This window comes from Bubalus bubalis, chromosome 21, assembly GCF_019923935.1.
Source record: "Bubalus bubalis isolate 160015118507 breed Murrah chromosome 21, NDDB_SH_1, whole genome shotgun sequence".
NCBI lineage: Eukaryota > Metazoa > Chordata > Mammalia > Artiodactyla > Bovidae > Bubalus > Bubalus bubalis.
Window position 1 is genome coordinate 469,007 of NC_059177.1, and position 9,119 is coordinate 478,125.

At 41.6% G+C, this 9,119-nt stretch overlaps 1 long non-coding RNA gene across 2 annotated transcripts; it reads left to right on the plus strand.

The window, feature by feature from the left end:
• The first annotated feature begins 365 nt into the window (after positions 1–365).
• On the plus strand, positions 366–4,762 carry LOC102416310. 2 transcript variants are annotated; one of them, XR_006547503.2, is made up of 4 exons: positions 366–426; positions 1,306–1,420; positions 1,527–1,670; positions 3,553–4,762. It is a non-coding gene; the product is annotated as an uncharacterized LOC102416310 (long non-coding RNA). The 2 variants fall into 2 exon arrangements; XR_006547502.2 differs by lacking the exon at positions 366–426 and having other exon boundaries at positions 439–1,420.
• The last annotated feature ends 4,357 nt before the right edge of the window (positions 4,763–9,119 follow it).

Genomic DNA, 9,119 nt, shown 5'->3' on the forward strand with positions numbered 1-9,119 from the left:
CGCCTAGGGGGCTTTAGTGTCCGTCACTCCAGATCTTTGTTGTGACGAGACAAAGAGCCGAGGAACATACACTCGCGTGACAGATTCATCTTATTTGAAGTTTTATGTGCTTCCTGGATCTGGATGTCTGTTTGTTTCCCCAGCTCAAGGAAGTTTTCAGCCATTATTTCTTTGAATAACCTTTTGGTTGCCTTCTTTCTTCTCTTTCTGGGACTCTTATGATGCATATGTTGACCCACTTGATTCTGTCCCCTAAGTCCCTTAAACTCTCTTCACTTGTTTTTGTTTTTTTCTTCTTTCATTTTTGATTGGACAGATTCCACTTCCCTGTATTTGAGTTAGCTAATCTTTTTTTTTTTTTTTCCTGTTTAGTCTGATGTTGAATCTCTCTATTGAACTTTTCAGTTCAGTTATTATATTCTTCAGGTTTGTGATTTCTGTTCAGTACTTACTTATGTTTTCTGTCTCTTTGTTGAAATTCTTTCTTAGTTTATGCATTGTTCTGAGCTCACTGAGCATCTTTATGACTATTATTTTGAACTGTTTATCAGGTAAATCACTTATGACCATTTCATTTAGATCTGTTTCTAGAGTTATAGCTTATTTTTAGGAGAGGGGGCATATTCTTCTGCTGACTTAAAAAAAATTTGCACAAAGTGAGAGTTGTGAGTTAAGTTTTATTTGGGGCAAAATGAGGACTGCAGCCTGGCAGAGAGCATTTCAGATAGCTCTGAGAAACTGCTCCAAAGAGTTAAGGGGGGAAGGTCAATATATATGTGATTTTGGTGAAAGGGAGTTCTTACAGTCAAGCACATATTTTTGTGGAATATTTCTGTAAGTCACAAGGAGCAGATGTCACCATGAAGGAATTTAGTGCTTTTCTAGATATGAGGAGGTGCAAGAATTGGGCTTGCAAAATCTGCTCCTGAAAACATCTATCTAAAGACCTGTCCTGCCAGTTTTTCCAGAGCACAGAGTGCCTCCTTCCTGATCTCCACCCTGAGTTTTCTTCAGGGTGCTTAAGGTTAGCAGCTGCAGCAGCACCTGTAATTTAATGCCCATTACAGCACCTGTAATGGCAAATGCCCATGACAAGTACCAATTTGTCGTTGACACCTCTATTGATCATTTTTCTTCATTATTTATGTTGGTTTCTGTGCATTAGATGAAATAGCCACCTCTATCAGTCTTGATTTTAATAGAATGGTCTCATGAAGGAGATGAACCTTATCATTTAGCCTGTTCTGAGCTCTTGGTTTTCTCTCAAACCTTTGTAATAGTCCAAGATATCCTCTTTGTTTTTAGTGGCTGCCAGCAGTTGAGGGCGTGCCAAGACTTGTCAGCGTGTCAGACGTGAGGATCGCCTCTGGATGTATCTTAAATTAGAAGCCTGACCCTCCGGCAGAAGATCTTAACATAGGTAAATAAGCCTCTTGCAAGGAAGGACAGCAAGAAGGAATTTCTGTCTGTGTCCTCTGTAAACCTTGGGAGGATAGTGGGTTGAAATCTGTTTGTTTTTTTAACAGACCTGTGGGGGCCCGGCAAACGCAAGCCTCACTGGCCACCAGAGACAGGTGATCAAAGAGTGTGTCCTTTGGATGGCAACTGCCAAAACTAGGGAGCTAGATGTATTCACAAACTCCTTTGGGAGACTGGTGAGCACTTTCACTGTGAGTATTTTCTTATTCAGCTGAGATGTGGGCATTGCTCAACTACTTTCAAGATTTCTTTTAGAGGGAACTGCTTCTTGTGTAGCTATAGATTTAGTGTACCCAGAGGAGGAATTGAGTTTGCTGCTGCTGCTAAGTCGCTTCAGTCGTGTCTGACTCTGTGCGACCCCATAGATGGCAGCCCACCAGGCTCTGCTGTCCCTGGGAGTCTCCAGGCAAGAACACTGGAGTGGGCCGCCATTTCCTTCTCCAATGCATGAAAGTGAAAAGTGAAAGTGAAGTTGCTCAGTCATGTCCAACTCCTTGTGACCCCATGGACTGCAGCCCACCAGGCTCCTCCATCCATGGGATTTTCCCGGCAAGAGTACTGGAGTAGGGTGCCATTGCCTTCTCCAGGAATTGAGTTTAGGAGCCTCCTATGTTGCTATCTTGTACCTGAAGACAGAACTAATTGACTTCGGTCAAGAAGATGTCAAGGATATTACAGTTAAGGGTCTAGAAGTAGTAAGATGTTGTAGTCAAGTTTATCTGGAAGCCTATTCCTCAGTCCTAACTGTTGAGAAGGAAGTCCTGGTAGATGCTTAAGTTTCTCCAGTTTTCTGGGGAAATTTTTACAAAAATAAATTCAAGATAGATTAAAGACTTGAACGTAAGACCTGAAACCATAAAACTTCTAGAAGAAAGCACAGAGGGAAAGCTCCTTGATATTGGTCTTAGCAATAATTTTTTGAATATCAAAAGCAAAGGAAAAAAAATAAAAAATAAACAAGTGAGGCTACCTCAAACTAAGAAATTTCTACAGTCAAGAAAACAATCAACAAAAGAAAAGTTAGTCTATGAAATGAGAGAAAATATTTGAAAATCATGTGTCTCATAAAGGATTAAAATCCAAAATATGTAAAGAATTCATACACTCAATAGCAAAACCCAAACGATCTGATTAAAAATAGAGGAAGTGAATTAACATTTTTCTAGAAAAGACATACAAATGCCCAATAGGTACATGAAAAGATGCTTAACAGCACTAATCATCACGGAAATGCATGTCAAAATTACCATTATCACCTCACACATGTTAGAATGGGTGTCACCACAAAGAGAAGGGATAACAAGTGTTGGTGAGGATGTATAGACTCTCCACACCTTAGGATCCAGCAATCATACGTCTGGGTATATAGCCAAAGGAAATGTGTTCAATGGATGAATGAATAAAGAAGGTATATGATGTGTGCGTGTGTGTGTGTGTGTGTGTGTGTGTGTAAAATTCAGCCATGAGAAAGAAAAAAAAAAAATCTTGCCACTTGCAACAATGTGGATGGACATTGAGAGTATTATGCTAAACAAAATAAGTCAGAGAAAGACCAGTGCTGCATGGTATCACCTATGTGGGGAACTTCAACAACAACATCAAACTTATAGAAACAGAGTAGAAAAGTGGTTGCCAGAGTGTGGGGAATTAGGGAGAGGTTGGTAAAATAGTACAAACTGGGAGCTATAAACTAAGGTCTGAGGATCTAATGTAAAAACCTGATGATTACAGTTGATAACACCATATTGTACAATTAAAGTTTGCTTAAAAAGTAGAAATTAAATGTTTTCATAGAACAAGCAAACTTTGGTCCCAAGAATCACTCCACTTTCTAATTTCCATATTACCCTTTATTTCCCTTCTTGTCCTCTCCTGGCTATTCCCTGCTCAGCTGAAAGAACACTCTACTGAACACCTGTTGCAAATAGCTTTTAAGAAATAATTTTATAACAAGTCTTGTTAAACACTTCAGTAAATACATTCTGGAATATTGTCACTCCCATTTACTTAGATAACACAGTGTTGAAAACATGTTCCAATTAGCCAATAATTTTTTTTTTTTTTTATAATCAGAGGAGTCTAAGATGATGGCATAGGAATACTCTGAGTTCACCTCCTGCTACGGACACACTAATCTACACTTACACACAGAGCACTTTCTCCTGAAGACCTACCTGAGGGCAGAATGAATGACTACTACATATAAAAGGACCATACAGAACCAGATTTGAAAGATGGAGATAGGAATCCCTCGCTCAGTGCAATGATCTGTAGTAAAGAGGCATATTGCTGAGGCACCAGACTGCACACACCTGCTTTTGGATACTTGAAAAAACAGTGGTTTAAAAGGTACCTACACTATCTGAAAGGAAATCCATTTACTAACACTAGAGGTTCTGCCAAATGGGCAGGAACCTGATGAAACTATCTCTGTTTGTTGGCATTGGTGAGTGCCATTTTGAGGCCCCTGAGAGTCTCATTGTCCCGGACCTACTCCAGCTCTATCCACACACCCTTGGGGGTTATGCTGTCTTAGGGCTACCCACAGCTCTTGCCCACTTCAGCCCACACCAACCTGCCAATTCAGCCTCAGGAGCAGTTTGCCCTGTAAACTGAGCTTGTCCTTTACCCCTCCAGCTCCATCTCCCTCAGCCTGCACCCACTCCAGCCCCAGCCAACCTGAAAAAGCCACCAGGTGACAGCAGTTGACACAGGATGATCTCACACAAGACCAGGAAAAGTAGCTGTTTTGCCTAACTCAAATAAAAACCAAACAAATGTCAAAGAGAGATGAACATGTTTCAGATGAAAGAACAACAACAAAAATGCAGGAAAAACCCCTAATGAAACAGAGATAAGTAATTTGCCTGACAAAGTGTTCGGAGAAATAGTTACTGAACTTGTGAGAAGAATGGAGGAACTCAGAACTTCAACAAAATCTTAGAAAACATAATAATGAACTAACCAAATTAAAGAATAGCTGAAATTTAAAAATCCTAGAGGCATTCAACAGTCAATTAGCTGATACAGAAGAATGGATAAGAAATCTGAAAGAATAGGAAATTTCCCAATCAGGACAGCAAAAAGAAGAAATAATTTTCTAAAATGAGAAGAGTTTAAGGTTCCTCTAGGACAACATCAAGTATACTAACATTTGGATCATAGTTGGGCTCCAAAATCACTGCAGATGGTGATTGCAGCCATGAAATTAAAAGATGCTTACTCCTTGGAAAGAAAATTATGACCAACCTAGATAGCATATTGAAAAGCAGAGACATTACTTTGCCAATAAAGGTCCATCTAGTCAAGGCTATGGTTTTTCCAGTGGCCATGTATGGATGTGAGAGTTGGACTGTGAAGAAAGCTGAGCACCAAAGAATTGATGCTTTTGAACTGTGGTGTTGGAGAAGACTCTTGAGAGTCCCTTGAACTGCAAGGAGATCCAACCAGTCTGTTCTAAAGGAGATCAGTCCTGGGTGTTCATTGGAAAGACTGAGGCTAAAGCTGAAACTCCAATACTTTGGCTACCTCATGCAAAGAGTTGACTCATTGGAAGACTCTGATGCTCGGAGGGATTGGGGGCAGGAGGAGAAGGGAATGACAGAGGATGAGATGGCTGGATGGCATCACCGACTCGATGGACATGAGTTTGAGTGAACTCTGGGAGTTGGTGATGGACAGGAAGGCCTGGCATGCTGTGATTCATGGGGTCTCAGAGAGTCAGACACGATTGAGCGACTGAACTGAACTGAACCGAACTGAGTCTCAGATGAACAGAGAGAGAGATAGAAAAAAATCTTTGCCACTTTATTTAATTGGAGGATAATTGCTTTACAGAATTTTGTGGTTTTCTGTTATACATCAACAAGAATCCACCATAGGTACACCCATGTCCCCTCCCTCCTGAACCTCCCTCCTATCTCCCTCCCCATCCCACACTTTGAGATTGTCACAGAGCCCCTGTTTGAATTCCCTGAGTCATACGGCAAATTCCCATTGCCTATCTATTTTACATATGGTATTGTAAGTTTCCATGTTACTCTCTCCATACAACTCCCCCTCTCCCTCTCCCCTCCTTCCTCCCCTCGCCCCACGTTCATGGGTCTGTTCTCTATGTCTGTTTCTCCAGAGAGAATTTATTTGAAGGGATAATCACTAAAATTCTTCCTAACCTGGGGAATGAAACAGAAATCCAGGTACAGGAAACACAGAGGGTTCCAAACAAGATGTGCACAAAGAAATCCACACCAAGATATATTATGATTAGAATGGCATATGTCATAAACAGACAATCTTAAAAGCATCAAGAAAAAAAAACAACTAATACAAAGGAACCCCCATAAGACTATCAACTGATTTTTCAGCAGAAAGGAGAATAAAGGGAGAATTATAAGCCAGGGGGAGTGGTAAGATATATTTAAAAGGCTGAATATTCTATCTGGCAAAATTATCATTCAGATTTGAAAGAAAGACAGTTTCCCAGAGAAGAAAAACTAAAGGAGTTCAGGATTAATAAAATGACCTTACAAGAAGTATTAGTCTTCTTTATGCAGATGAGAAAAGACCACAACTAGGAATTACAAAGCATATGGGGGGAAAAAAATCTCACTGGTAAAGGCAAGTACATGGCAAAGGCAGTAGACCAGCCACTTAAAAAGTCAGCATGGAGGTTAAAAGACAAAAGTAGTAAAATCAACCATAACTACAATAAGTAGTTAAGGGATACACACAAAAAAAAGATATAAAATGTTACATCAAAAATAGATTCCACTCTTAAAGGGCACACAAAATCTCACATGCTCCAGGACCCAGGACAGAAACAGTAATTTGAAAAGAGCTCAGCTCAGACTCATTTGCTGACATTAAAAAGCCTCCCAGAGAGGAAGGAAGCAACTGGAATTCACCTTGGGTACATAGATGCTGGTGAGAGTCATTATTCATTATTGGGAATTCATCCTACCATAAGAACACTGGCAAGTATCATTTTTCTATCCTCCCTCTAGTTTATTCAGAACAGGACCCAGCCCAGCTCACCAACCTGTCAGCACTAGTCATGGGACGCCCCAGCCCAAGCAACTAGCCAGATAATGACACAGTTTCACCCATCAGCAGACTGGCTGCCGTAGAAAGTGCTAAGTCCCCTGCAGCACTGAGACCCTGCTCCTCCCATCACAGGGCCCAGGATCCACCCCCATTCATAGTTGGGCTGGCACTAGTTCCAGGACCCACGGGACCACACAAACAGCTACTCCTGGATCTGGACCTATCTAGCCGCAAGCCAACACCAGTCATGTGAGCCCTTAGGCCATGATCCCACATAGCAGCAGGCTGACACTAGTCCCAGGGCTCCCAGCCCCACAGAAAGCTACCCTAGTGCCGAGGTCCAGCCCCGGCTGATCCAGGGTATTCGAAGGAGAGACGGCTAGGCGACCTATTCAAATGTTAATTAGAGATAATAAAGAGTAATAGAATGAGGATAGCTCAGTAGGAAAATTCAGTGGAGAAAAGAAGCTGAGTGGCTTGGTTTACGCGGAAAATCAATATAACCCGTGACACCAGGTTAGCTCTGACCACGGAGGCCGCAGGCGCCCTCTCGAATAGCGGAAGGTGCCCCACCTTAGACATCTTCTCGAGTGGGTCTTAGAAGCCCAGGCAAATAAATGGTCGCAGAGGACATCCGCGCTCCAGATGGACACTCAGCTGGAAGTTAAAGGGAAGAATGACATGGGGAGACCAAGCGTTGGTGAGCAAGGCCCATAGCTTTATTTTCAACAGGGGCTTTTATACCCTAAGTTACACATAGAGGATAATAGGGGATGCAAAATCAGCAGTCTTTGATGCTTATCAAAAACCAGGGTTTCTTTCCTGCAGATTTATCGTATACAAATGGTTTAGGTGATTTACATCATCTTCTGGCCAGAGGCCTATTAACATTTTATGACTCTTGACAAGCACTTATCAACAAAGACTTATTTTCTCTAAGAGTAATTATTTTAAGGTTTGGCGCCATCTTCCGAAGATAAGATTACGTTCCTATAGGGTGGATGTGTAATGGGTTTACAAAGTAAAGAATTTACTACCTTAAGGGTCTAAAGTTACTAACACCAAGGCCACTACTTATTTTTTCTACATACCAACTATATTAATTAATGCACATTCAAGGATACAATTCAGGGGATGTGAAAACTTGGCAACAAACATTGGCTCATCAATGAAATCTTTTACTAGTTTTATTCTGACAGTTTCTAATTCTCTGAGAGGCTCTAAGCTATTTGAATATCTTAAGCTTCCCGTGCCTCTGGAGGCTGGGAGACTGTAAACAATCGTATGCATAGCTGTAGGTGTCCGGGTAAACTTGTCAGGCGAGTTAGAGAGCCATCTGAGGGGTTTGGATTTAAACACTCCTAATTGCCCAGGAACTTTATTAATTGGAGCTGTAAGTTAACTCTTTGACAGAGAGAGCGAGATGGTGGTGGGGGACAGCCCCCAGTAAAGTCAGAGGTGAGAGCACAAAGCAATAAAGTAGGCAGACTCTGGTTTTTGGGGGGTAGATGCTCGAGAATATCTGGGGACACTCCCGAGGCTCGATCCCGCCTTTGCCTATGCCGAGCCTCCTTCCTCATGACCTTTGTCACGAGTGGAATGTCTCTCGCCGGCTCCCGGCACCCTAGGATACAGCTCCATCCACCAGCAGTCTGACACTATCTGAGGACTCCCCCCACCTGGGTTATGGTACCATCCACCAGCATGTGGGTACCAGAACTGGGACTCCTCAGACCATGCCACCAGCTCTGACAGGACCTGCCCCCACCCACCAGCAGTCAACAAATTTCATACTAAGCCGGGCCTGGCAATCAACAGGGCTGGAGACTAGCCACATCAATCAGCATGTCCATAGTAGTCAGCCGACCACAACAGAAGGGCCCATGAGGCACACACAGAGGGCACACCTAGAGTATATAGCTCTAGTAACTAGAGGGTGCTGCTGGACCTCATAGGATGTCTCCTGCATAAGGCCACTTCTCCAAGATCAGGAAACAACCAACCTACCAAATACATAGAAATAAAAACAGAATTAGGCAAAATTAGATGACACAGGAATATGCTTCAAACAAAAGAACAAAGTAAAATCCAAGAAAAAGAGATAAATGAGTAGAAATAAGCAATCTACTCTATAAATAATAAATGTAATGATCATAAAGATGCTCAAAGAATGTTTGAAAAAGGAATAACAGAGTGAGAAGTTAGAAGTTTCTAACAAAGAGAACCAGAGAAGATGAATATGGAAACTGAAATTAAAAATTCACAAGAAGGAATCAGCAATAGATTAGATGGTACAAAGGAATGAATCAGTGAACTGAAGATGGAGTAGTGGATGTCACTCAGGCTGAGCAGAAAATAATTTTTTAAAAATGAGAACAGTTTTAAGAGATTGGTGGGACAATATCAAGTGTACTAACATTCACATTATGGGGTCCCAAAAGAAGAATAAGAGAGAAAGGAACAGAGAACATATTTGAAGATGTAACAGGTGAAAACTTTTCTAAACCTGGAAAAGAAAACACACACTCTAGGTCCAAGAATCATATAGAATCCCAACAAGATCAATTCAAAGAGGATCACACCAACAAGCATTGTAA